Source organism: Canis lupus, chromosome 12 (genome assembly GCF_048164855.1).
Source record: "Canis lupus baileyi chromosome 12, mCanLup2.hap1, whole genome shotgun sequence".
Classification (NCBI taxonomy): domain Eukaryota; kingdom Metazoa; phylum Chordata; class Mammalia; order Carnivora; family Canidae; genus Canis; species Canis lupus.
Window position 1 is genome coordinate 8,444,515 of NC_132849.1, and position 12,761 is coordinate 8,457,275.

At 38.4% G+C, this 12,761-nt stretch overlaps 1 long non-coding RNA gene across 5 annotated transcripts in view; it reads left to right on the plus strand.

Moving 5' to 3' along the window:
* LOC140601066 (uncharacterized) overlaps positions 1-12,761 on the plus strand; it is a 121,092-nt gene that overhangs the window by 15,400 nt on the left and 92,931 nt on the right. The gene's annotated exons all lie outside the window — the stretch shown is intronic.

Here is a 12,761-nt window from a genome sequence, read left to right on the forward strand (position 1 = left end):
GCTTAGAAAGGCACCTTTCCCTGAAGTTTCTCTTTCCATCTATTGCTTGGGATTCAATTCTTCGCACCTCCTACCTTCCAGAAAGTGGTCATTTCTATTTATAGAGTTGCAGCAATTTTTTTCCTAGCTCTCCGGTTGAGTTCACAGGTGTTCAGAATAGTACAGTAACTATCTAGCTGAATTCCTGCAACCAGACAAAACTAAGATCTCCTACTCCTCTGGCATCTTGGAATTCTTTTCCCATAGCTTGACTATGACAAATAATGCTGCAGTAAACATAGAGATGCATGTATCTCTCCAAATTAGTGTTTTTATTTTCTTTGGGTAAATAGTATCTTGCCATTTACTTGTGTTGTCTTCAATTCTTTCATCATTCTTTCTTACAGTCTTCAGAGTACAAGTCTTTCATTGCCTTGATTAAATTTATTCCTAGGTATTTTATTCTTTTTGGTGCAATTGTAAATAAGACTTTTTTCTTAATTTCCCTTTCTGCTATTTTGTTATTAGTGTGCTTAAATGCAGAGATTTCTGTATATTGATTTTGTATCCTCCAACTTTACTGAATTCATTTATTAGCCATCATAGTTGGTTTTTTTTTTTTTTTTTTGGTAGAGTCTTTAGGGCTTTTTATTTTTATTTTTTTTAAATGTTTATTTTTATTTTTTTTAATTTTTATTTATTTATGATAGTCACAGAGAGAGAGAGAGGCGCAGAGACACAGGCAGAGGGAGAAGCAGGCTCCATGCACCGGGAGCCCGATGTGGGATTCGATCCCGGGTCTCCAGGATCGCGCCCTGGGCCAAAGGCAGGCGCCAAACCGCTGCGCCACCCAGGGATCCCTAGGGCTTTTTATATATGCTATCATGTCATCTGCAAATAGTGACAGTCTTACTTCTTCCTTACCACTTCAGATGACTTTTGCTCTTTTCTTGGCTGATTTCTGTGTTTGGGACTTCCAGTATTACGATGAATAAAAGTGGTAAGAGTAGACATTCTTGTTTTGTTCCTTATCTTAGAGGAAAAACTGAAAGCTTTTCAACATTGAATATATTGTCAGCTCTGAGTTTCTCTATATGGCTTTTATTATGTTGCAGTATGTTCCTTCTATACCCACTTTGTTGTTTTTATTGTAAATGATGTTGAATGTTTTCAAATGTTTTTTCTGCATCTATTGAGATAATTATATGATTTTATCTTTTATTTTACTAATATGATGTATCACTTTGATTGATTTGTGTATATTGAACCTTATTTCCACTCCTGGAATAAATCTCTCTTGATCATGGTGGATGATTCTTTTAGAGCTGATGTCCAGTCGCATGTGCACCCACTCCACTACTCCTAGGAAATGGTGGAGAGTCTCTGCTTTCCAGTCTTCAGAAGATTTCCCAGAGGGAGAGCAGTCACCCAGTTGGGTTCTGGCTCATGGTCTATGGTGAACCAAGTTGAGAGTCCCCTCACGGGCCCACTGAACCCAACAGTTACCCCACTCCGCTGCTTGGGAACTCCACTGGCTCAGACACTCCTATTAATTTTGTGATGCCAGGGATCTTGAGACCCACCTAGAATTCTGTCTATTTCACTACCTGAGCACCTTTCGGGCAGCAATGTCTCTCACTGGAGCAGATTTCTAAGGGTTCCAATTTTGCCCCATAGGGCTATTTCATTTCCCAGTAGCCACCTTATGGAGGCTCCCTCACCCTGCCATTTATCTTATGATATCTCCCCTCAGATTCACTTCTCTGCAACTCCTACCTTGCAAAAACTGATCACTTTTCTACTTGTAGAGTTCCAGATATTCTTTTCTTATATCCCAGGTTGAATTTATGGGTGTTCAGAATACTTTGATAGTTATCTAGCTAAATTCAAGGGACCAGGTGAAATGAGTTCCCCCACTCTTCCATCATCTTTCCTCTCTCCAGTCTCATGTATTTTTAAATTCAGTTTGCTAACACTTTGTTGAAGATTTTTTTTTGCATCTATGTTTACCAGGGATATTGGTCTGTAATTTTCTTTTTTTGTAGTATCTTTGTCTGGTTTTAGTATCAAGATAATAGAATGAATTTGGAAGTATTCCTTCCTCTTCTCTTTTTTTGAATAGTTTGAGAAGGAGAGATATTAACTCTTCTTTATACGTTTGGTAGAATTTACTTGTGAAACCATCTGATCCTAGACTTTTGTTTTTTTTGGAGTTTTTTGATTACTGATTCCATTTTGTTAGTAATCAGTTCATTCAGATTTTCTATTTATTCTTGATTCAATTTTGGAAGATTATATGTTTCTAAGAAACTATGCATTTTTCTAAGTTGTCCAATTTGTTAGTATATAATTTTCACTTTTTCTTAAAATCCTTTATATTACTATGGTGTTGGTTGTGACTTCTCCTCTTTCATTATTGATTTTATTTATTTGGGTCTTTTCTTTTGTTCTTGATGATTCAAGGTAAAGTTATCAACTTTATTTTTTCAAAAAACTGGCTCCTAGTTTTATTGATTTTATTTTATTTTTAGTTTATATTATTTTTTTAGAGGGGTGAAGGGGCGTAGGGAGAAAGAGAGAGAGAATTCCAAGTAGGCTCCATGCCTAGCACAGAGCCCAACATGGGGCTTGATCTCACAACCCTGAGACCATGATCTGAACCAAAATCAAGAGTCAGACACTTAACTGACTGAGGCACCCAGGTACCCCTAGTTTTTATTCTATTTATTTCTACTCTTACATGTATTATTTCCTTCCTTCTAGTAACTTTGGGCTTTGTTTGCTCTTCTTTTTCTATTTTCTTTAGGTGTTAGGTTAGATCATTTGAGATTTTTCTTGTTTCATTAGCTAGGTCTGTATCACTGTAAACTTCCTTCTTAGAACTGCTTTGCTGTGCCCCAAAGATTTTGGAATGTTGTATTTCCATTTTCATTTGTCTCAAGGTATTTTTAAGTTTTCTCTTTGATTTCTTTATTCACCCATTGGTTTGTTTAGTAAATGTTTGGCTTCTGTGTGTTCGCATTTCTGTTCATTCTTTCTTATAGTTAATATCTAGCTTTATACCACTGTGATTAGAAAAGATGCTTGACATGATTTCAGCCTTTTAAAATTTATTGAGACTGGTTTTGTGGCCTGACATGTGATCTATCGATCCTGGACAATGTTCCATACATTTGAAAATAATGTGTATTCTGCTATTTTTGGATGGAAATTTCTGTATATCTGTTAGGTCCATCTGGTCTAATGCATTGTTCAAAGCCACCATTTTCGTATTGACTTTCTGATTGGACAACTGTTTCCTTTTTGATTTTCTGTCTAAATTATCTATCCATTGATGTAAGTAGGTATTAGAGTCCCCTACTATTATTATATTGCTGTCAGTTTCTCCCTTTATATCTGTTAATATTTGTTTTATATATATAGGTGCTCCCATGTTGGATGCATAGATATTTACAATTGTTATATCCTCTTGGTAGATTGAGCCTTTTATTGTTATATACTGCCCTTTTTTTCTCTTGTTACAGTCTGTTTTATTTAATTAATTAATTAGGTTTTAAATATTTTATTTATTTATTCATGAGAGTAACAGAGAGAGAGGCAGAGACATAGGCAGAGGGAGAAGCAGGCTCCCTGCAGGGAGCTGGACATGGGACTCGATCCCAGGTCTCCAGGATCACGCCCTGAACAGAAGACAGATACTCAACCACTGAGCCACCCAGGCATCCCAGTTACAGTCTGTTTTAAACTCTATTTTGTCTAAGTATTGCTAACCCAGGGTTTTGTTTTGTTTGTTTTGCTCCCATTTGCATGGAATATCTTCTGCCATCCCTTTGCTTTTAGTTGGTATGTGCCCTTAGCTCTGAAGTGAATCTCTTGTAGGCAGCACATAGATGGGTCTTTTTAAAATTCATTTAGTCACCCTATAGGTTTTGATTAAGGCATTTACATTTAAAGTAGTTATTGATAGGTATGTATTGTCTTTTTGTTCATTGTTTTATAATTTTATAATTTTTTGTGGTTTTTCTGTTTCTTTATTTATTGTTCTCTTCCCTTGTGATTTGATGGCTTTCTTTAGTGTTATGCTGCCATTTTTTTTCTCTTTCGTGTGTGTGTGTATCTATTATAGGTTTTTGGTTTGTGGTTACCATGAAGTTCACATATGACACCTTATGTATATAGCAACTTATTTTAAGTTGATGTTTGCTTAAGTTCTCAAATGCATCTAAAGTCACCACATTTTTACTCCCCACTCCTTGTTTTATATATATATATATAATGACATATTCTACATCTTATTATTTTGTGTATCTCTTGACTAATTGCTATGGATATAACTGATTTTTACTACTTTTGTGTCTTAACCTTCATACTAGCTTTATAAGTGATTGATCTATTACTATATGTTTGCTTTTACCGGTGAAGTTTTTTTCCCTTCATAATTTTCCTACTTCTAGTCATGGCTTTTTCTTTTCCACTTAAAAAGTCACTTTAATATTTCTTATAGGGTGCTTTCATGGTGATAAGGTCCTTTAACTTTTGTTTGTTTTCAAAAACGCTTTCTCTCTCTTTTAATTCTGAATGATAACCTTACCAGGTACAGTATTCTTGGTTGTAGATTTTTTCCTTTCAACATTTTGAATATATAATGCCACTTTCTTCTAGCTTGCAAAGTTTCTCTTTAAAGATCAGCACATAGTCTTATGGGGTTTCCCTTGTACATAACTGTTTGCTTTTCTCTTGCAACTTTTAAGATTATCTTTTTATTTCTAAGTTTGACATTTTAATTATTATATATCTTGGTGTGGACCTCTTTGGCTTTATCTTGTTCCTGTGCTTCCATGTCTTTCCTGGTCTGTTTCCTTCTCCAGGTTAGGGCAGTTTTCAGCTATTATTTCTTCATATAGGTTTTCTGCCCTTTTAGCTCTCTCTTATTCTCTGAAAGCTTTATAACATGGATGTTAGCATGTTTGATATTGTCATAGAAATCCCTTAACCTATCTTCATTTTTTAAATTTTGCTGTTAAACTTGGTTGCTTTTTTTTACTCTGTCTTCCCCATCACTGATCCATTCTTTTGCATCTTGTAATCTGTTATTGATTCTTTCTAGCATATTTTTCATTTCAATTATCATATTCTTCAGCTCTGACTAGTCCTTTTTAATATTCTCTGTCATTTTGTTAAAGTTCTCACAGACTTTATCTACTCTTCTCTCAAGTTTGGTGAGCATTTTGTGACTATTACTTTGAACTCTTTATCAGGCAGATTGCTTATCTTTACTTCAGTGATCTTTTTCTGTGGTTTTATTTTGTTATTTTGGAATATATTATGTGGAACATATCTGTCTTCTCATTTTATCTGCCTTTCTATGTTTGTTTCTCTGTATTAGGCAGGTCAGTTGTATCTCTTGATCTTGAAAGTAATGGTCTTATGTAGAAGGCCATCCTATGGTGCCCTGTAGTGTAATACTCCTGGTCACCAGAACCAGCTGTCCCCTTGTGGACTGCACATGCTGTCTAGTTATGACTGAGCTATGACTACTACAGGTACACTGGTAGGTGCACCAGCCCTCAACCTAGGTGTCTGCAATGACTTTCTGCAACTGCTGTGGGTGTACTGCTGGCAGGCCTTGCTCCTGAGGTGACTAGCTACTGCAACCAGCTGGTGCATGGGATAGCTAAATCCTCCTTGGGGCAGGATATGCTTTGGAGAGGGCAGTTATTCTGGTCAGAGTTGCCTACTGGGTATGGTGGGGCAATAGTCACTTTGGGAGGATGCTAGTCCTTACCTAACCTGACTTGGTGTGACAGAATGGGAGCTGATTTGGAGGGGCATGTGCCAAGGTAGGTCGGTTGGGTGGGATGAGTCCACAAAGGAACACTGGGGTGGAACAAGTGGTGCTAGTAATTATGGAATGTCAGAATTGCCTCCTACAATCATCTGGCATCTGGACTGAGAGAGGGCAAGAAAAATGGCACCCACCAGTACTTTGGTTCCCAGAGAAATTTCCTGCAGATCTTTGACTCTCTGGCACACATCCTAAAATTGGTCAGTAGATCTCCTTCATGCTTAACCCAGGCACTTTTCAAACTACAGTTTTGTGCTGGGTCTTGGGCTGAGTCATAAAGTGTACTGGCTTTTTAAGGGTGAAGATTCAGTTCTTATTGCTTTCCTGCTCTCCAGGAGTTAAACTTTACTGATATCCAAACTCTATGGAGACTTGTCTTCCCAGTAGGGTTCCCAGGGCCAGGATTCTCAGTGTGGGGTTTAATCTTCCTGCTCCTCCTACTTGTGATGTCCCTCCTACTCATGGGTCACTGCACTGGGACTTTGGTATCAGATGGTGTCTCTGTCCCTTTTACCCTTCTCAATGTGGCATTTCCTTTATGGCTTTAGCTGTGGAAGATCTGTTCCTCCAGTCTTCAGATATTTTCAGAGTGATTTGAAATACATGTAGTTGTTGCTTTGGTGTTTCCATAGGAGGAAGTGAGTTCAGGATCCTCCTTTTAATCATGTAGGTTTCTAGTAGATAACATTAAGTTGGGTCTTGTTTTTTTATTCACTCTGACAATCTCTGTTTTTTAATTGGTTTAGACCGTTTTTGTTTAGGTGTAGTATTGATAGTAGTTGGACTAATATCTACCATATTACAAGAAACAGCAAGTGTTGGCAAGGATGTGGACAGAAGCAAACCATGGTGTGCTGTTGGTGGAACAGTAATCTTGGTGCAGCCACTATGGAAAACAGTATGGAGATCTCTCAAAAAATTAAAAGTAGAACTACCATATGATTCAGCAATTCCACTTCTGGGTATTTATCTGAAAAAAAAATGAAGGGATGCCTGGGTGGCTCAGAGGTTTAGTGCCTGTTTTCGGCCCAGAGTGTGACTCCAGGGAGTCACGGGATTGGGTCCCGAGTTGGACTCCCTATATGGAGCCTGCTTCTCCCTCTGCCTGTGTCTCTGCCTCTCTTTCTCTCTCTCTCTCTCTGTCTCTCATGAATAAATAAATAAAATCTTTAAAAATAAAATAATAATAAAGGGAATGAAAACATTATCTTAAAAAGATATATGTGTCCCATGTTCACACAGTTATTTACAATAGTCAATATGTGGAAGCAACTTGAACGTCCACTGATGGATAAAGACATTGTGATACACACACACACACACACACACACACACACAGAGTAATATTATTCAGCCACAAAAAGAAGGAAATCTTGCCATTTGTAATACCAGGGATGGACCTCAAAGACATCATCTAAGTGAAATAAGATAGAGAGAGACAAAATATTATACATGGAATCTAAAAAACAAAAACAAAACAACTGAGCTCATAGATACAGAGAACAGATTGATGATTGCCAGAGGTGGAGAAATGGGTGAGGAGGTCAACAGGTTAAAAAAAAAAAAGAATTGAAGAATCAAAGCTATAAAATGAAGATCAATAGTACTACAGCATATGGAAAGAAGTAAAGGCTCCTAGGTGGGAACCAGTATGGAGAATTAGTTTAAGGAACTAAACCATGCAAGCATGGTTGAAATGTCAGAGCATGGATAGAGTGGAGTTAGATGAGGTTGCAGAGGTGAGCTGGAGCCAAAGCATGCATAGACTTGAGAGAAATTCATGACAATAACTTTGGTTTTCTCCTAAGAGCAGAGTGAAGCCCAAAAAGGAATTTAGTCATGCAGGGGCATGATGAGAATTGCATTCTTAAAAGATCACTCTGGGAGCTTTATGGAGAAAAGGTTAGATTATATAAGAAGACTCAGAGAAACCCATTAGGAAAGGACTTTGAAATTCTAAAAGAAAGGATGGTAAAACTCACTAAAATCATGGTATGGAGTTAAGAAGATAATGGACTCATGAGAAATAAAAGGGAACATCGCGTTACTCTCTTTGCAGATGACGTTCCAGGCACACATACCATGGTCCATCTGAGTACAGCCACTGTCTAATGTATGATACCCTGAAAGTCCATAATTAGTTGTTAATAAGTAGAACTTTCTGGTTCAAATTCAGACTCCAAATTCCACGCTATGCTCAGTTGATTTCATAAGAGGCAGGAGAAAAACAGTTTGTGATATGTCACAATATGTAAACTTTGCCTCCTGGAACTGGCAAATGATAGCTATAGGAGGAATGCCAGCAGGCCACAAGTGTAAGGGGAAAAACTTTCTCCCCATAGGCCCTTGTTTAAAAGCCTTCCAAACCTGGAGTCTTAATTAACCTGCCAAAGCAGCCCTTCCTCCTGCCCCATTGAAAGGACTGTTAAATAAATAAATGGGTCAATCAATCAGAATTTTCTATAAACAGTTCTATGAATTGTAAAATGTCCTTAAAAGAATGCATTAGGGATCCCCTGGGTGGCGCAGCGGTTTGGCGCCTGCCTTTGGCCCAGGGCGCGATCCGGGAGACCCTGGATCGAATCCCACGTCGGGCTCCCGGTGCATGGAGCCTGTTTCTCCCTCTGCCTGTGTCTCTGCCTCTCTCTCTCTCTCTCTGTGTGTGACTATCATAAATAAATAAAAAAAATTAAAAAAAAATAAAAAAAAATAAAAGAATGCATTAACCTTTTAAAATGCAGTACCCATAGCTCAACACGATGACCCATGTAATAATCCTCTAAATGACGATAATAAAAGGATGATGGTAGGGATTATCTTGTATTAGAAGGATACCAGATAGACAAGAGGGGAAAGAGTAAGAGAACAAATGTTTTATGCATTATGCTTAATATTTGATATCATTTGTTATTGGTCTAAATTGGGTTGCAAACCATAACCTGCAAACTAAGTCCAGCCCATTATCTGCTTTTTGTGAGTGAAGTTTTTTTGGAACACAGCCACAGCCATTTGTTTATGAGCTGTGGCTTCTTTCATGCTACAGCAACAGAGTTAAATAGACACAAACTGTATGACTCACAAAGCCTAAGATATTTACCATGTCTAGTCCAGTGATGAACCCATCAAGGACATTTTCCACATCTGTTAGTGTTTCTTGCATTTCTTTTTTATTCTTTTTTATAATTTACATCTCCTTGCCTAAATAATCTATCTGTTCTTGTGTATTGTCTACTTTGCCCATTAGAGCTCTTAATAATCAGAGTTGTTTTAAATTCCTGGTCTGATAGTTCCAACATCACTGCCATATATGAGTCTTGTTCTGTCTTTTGAATGGTATCTTTTGTCTTTAGTATACCTTGAAAAATTTTTATTTAAAACCAGATATGATGTAATGGGTAAAAGGAACTTTGGTAAATAGGCTGGTAGTGATATAGTGGTAAGGTTTATGTGTGGGGAAGTGTTCTATAGTTCTATGATTATGTCTCAGTCTTTGATGAGCCTGTGTCCCTGGACTGTGTGACATTTACCAGTGTTGCTCAGTCCCCCACCTTCCTCTTTATGTGGGACAGGGTGACTACAGTGGGCTGGAGTTGGGTATTTTGCATGTCCTGGGTCAGTTAGGCTCTGATAAAACCTTAGCAGGTTAGGGTCAGGTAAAATGGTTTCTCTTGAGGTTAGCCTTATTGAGAACAGAATGTTCTGGTGTATTTCAAAAGGGTTACTTTTCCCTCCTTCTGCTGGAAGCTCTAGGGAATTTTTCTCTGATATTCATCGTGAGAACCTGGTAGAGTTCCTAGAGGTAGAACAGAAGTATGGAGATGGGGACCTCCTAATGAGTCGGCCCCCATTTTAACTTTCAGACCTGCCTACACAGAGCTTCCAGCATCTCATCAATTACAGTTTAAGTGTTCCAACCCTGATGCTGGTTTTTATAGAAGTTTCTTCTCAGGGAAGTTGTACTTCTGTGTATTTGCCTGTCTCTCCAATTTGGGGGACAGTCATTTTCCCTCTGACCTCACTGTTCTGAAGTATATAGAGGAACTATTGATTTTTCAGTTTGTTCAGGTTTTTACTTTGCTGGGATGGACTGGTGACTTCCAAGCTACTTACAACTTGGATTGGGAATCAGAAGTCCCCCAGATAATTTATTTTCACAGTGAGAATCCAAGTAGATTAGTATTATTATCTAATAGATAAAGTAAAGATGTTTTGAGTCTTGCCAAACATCTTCAGGACAGTGGAGCCAGAGTCTGAGTCCAAGCACCCTGTTCATGGGATGACTCCAAAGCTGATTCTCTTTATCAGAACACAATGCTTATCTATTAGATACACAGTATTCTGTTCAATTGTTGAAAAATTTCCAGTGGAGAAGCTTTCTTTGCTTTCTTTACCCATCCATTCTAATGTAGGGCACTTTTAAGGATCAAGAGGTCCCTTCTGAGATTTAATATGGATCTCTTCAGGTGACAGTAGAAATTCCCCTGTCCAAACTTGTGAGGTAAGGAGAACAGCCTTTTGGCACTATCTTTATAATATCTGCACATTTCCCTTGGAATCTTGGACCTAGCTTTCTAAGTCCAGAAGGAAAAGCAACTTTAAAAATAGCACACATATGTGTATACAGTTATTACCAAGATAGATATGTACAGGACAACCTGCGCTAGATTCTCTTATAAAGTAAGCTAACTCCATTATCTGTAGACCAGACCAGATTTCCTTAATGCCATATGCTATTGTATTTGCTTCATTCTTATCCCAAATCAATCTGAAATGACAGAGTTAAGTCCCTAGCTAGTGATTCAGGGTTGAAGAGATGACCTGGCTATCAGCATCAAGCCCCACTGTATTTGATACCATTAGGGTGACAGGAGTGTGAGGGCTGAGGGATAGGCTGGAGAAGAGCAAAATATGTCTGGGTGAGGTAGTATAGTTCTTTCATGAGTCTTCCCAGAGCCTGCCCACCATTAGAGTCCATGTTCTTGGGGTCCTTGAGTAGCAGAATATTTTTCAGACTTTAATCTCTTCATTTGGCTTAGCTTTTGAATTTTTTTATTTTTAATTTATTTATTTATGATAGTCACAGAGAGAGAGAGAGAGAGAGAGAGAGAGAGGCAGAGACACAGGCAGAGGGAGAAGCAGGCTCCATGCACTGGGAGCCCGATGTGGGATTCGATCCCGGGTCTCCAGGATCGCGCCCTGGGCCAAAGGCAGGTGCCAAACTGCTGTGCCACCCAGGGATCCCTGGCTTAGCTTTTGATACATTATTGAAAAAGCCTACATATATCCAGTAGGGTTATATAATGTGGTTGAAATAAAGATTTCTCTCATTTTCTGGCAAAGGAGTGGTATGGTCTATTTTAATTTGTTTCCAGAGTCCTCAAATCTCTTGTTTCAAAACTCTTTTTTTGCTACTGCTCTTGGAGGTACTTCTTTTGGAGTGTGCTACCCAAAAAGACATTATTTGATGAGCCAGAAGATCCGGTAGCATCATAAGTCCTGAACACAAATATTTTAGGCTTTTGTTTGCTCCTCTGTTCTTTCATGTCTTTGGCACTGGCCCTGTGAACTAAAGTAATAAAGTTTTCCAAGATCAATTGTAGTAATAATTGAGTTAGGCTACACCAGGATCACATCTGCCCTTTATCCATTCTTGATCCTGTGAAACCTCCATCTTTTTCAAGGCACATGTTGCTACTCCAGTCAGTGTGATAAGGGTCATCTCCAGACCCATGATCATGTAGGCCTCCTGCCCCATAGTGCAACTACAACTGCTATATCAGCCAGGCAGTTGCACCTAGATGTGGCACTTCCTTAGTGTGTCCCTAAACTTTCAGCCCAAGCATTCCATCCATGCTACCAAATTAAGACCCTTCCTTGGCTTCAAACTGACCATCAGCACACAAGTGCATGAACCAATTGAACTTTTAACTGAATAAAAAGTTAGAGTCTAACACAAGGATTCCAATCAATTACCCTTTTTCTTTTATCAACCCATTAATGACATCTAAATCAGAGTTCTGAGCCTCTTTTTAAAGACTATGATTCAGTAAAGAATCTACTACTCTTCTAAGTACTCTAACTACACTTGACTTACTTTTTTTTTTATCTGTTGGTCTATCTTGTCATGTTTGATAGACTATGATTTTTATTAAGGAATATTTTATATGGATAGCTCTTCTGTTGAGAGTACAAATTCCTATAGTTATTTCATAGAGATATAAGGGATATGCAAAACATATCATCCACTAACTATTTCATTTATTACTGATTTGCCCTTTATGATCTTTTATTCTGAGAAAAATCAAAGGGATTGGTGATTTGGAAGTCTGGGTGTTCACTTCCCCTGATTCTGTTCAGAGTACAGCCCAGTCCAGATAAGCAGGACTACCTAATCCCGCCATGCTTTATTTTCTAACTATGCAACAGCTAGAGCATTAGGAGTTATGAGCAGGGAGGCTGCTATAGGACCATTCTCTCTTTCAGTGTTTTCCATGCCACCTGATGTTCCCTTGACCAGGCCTTTGGGTGTGTGGGAGAAGCTGGGCAAAAGCGAGACTGTGCTATGGTATGAGTTCCTTCAGAAAAATGTCCAGCCCACGAATGATGTTTGCTGGCTTAGACAGTGACCTATTCAGCTTGGTTCTGTCTAACTTGATGCTTTTCCTCAGGAGCTGCTATCATTCCCCAGATGTAACAGTGGAGTTTGATCCACCTTTATCTTTTTGAATGAATTCATTTAACAAATATTTACTCAAAGGCTTCTGTAGCATTGGGCATGGTTTGGGACTCAGAATGTCATGATGAGCAAGAGTAATCAAAGTCTCTGTGCAGCTACAGATGAGTAATAAACACATGAACAAAGGATAAGTTAATCACAGATTGTGGTGAGTGCTAGGAGGGGAAAGCCAGGGTGGCATGGGTCAAATGGAGCCTGTTT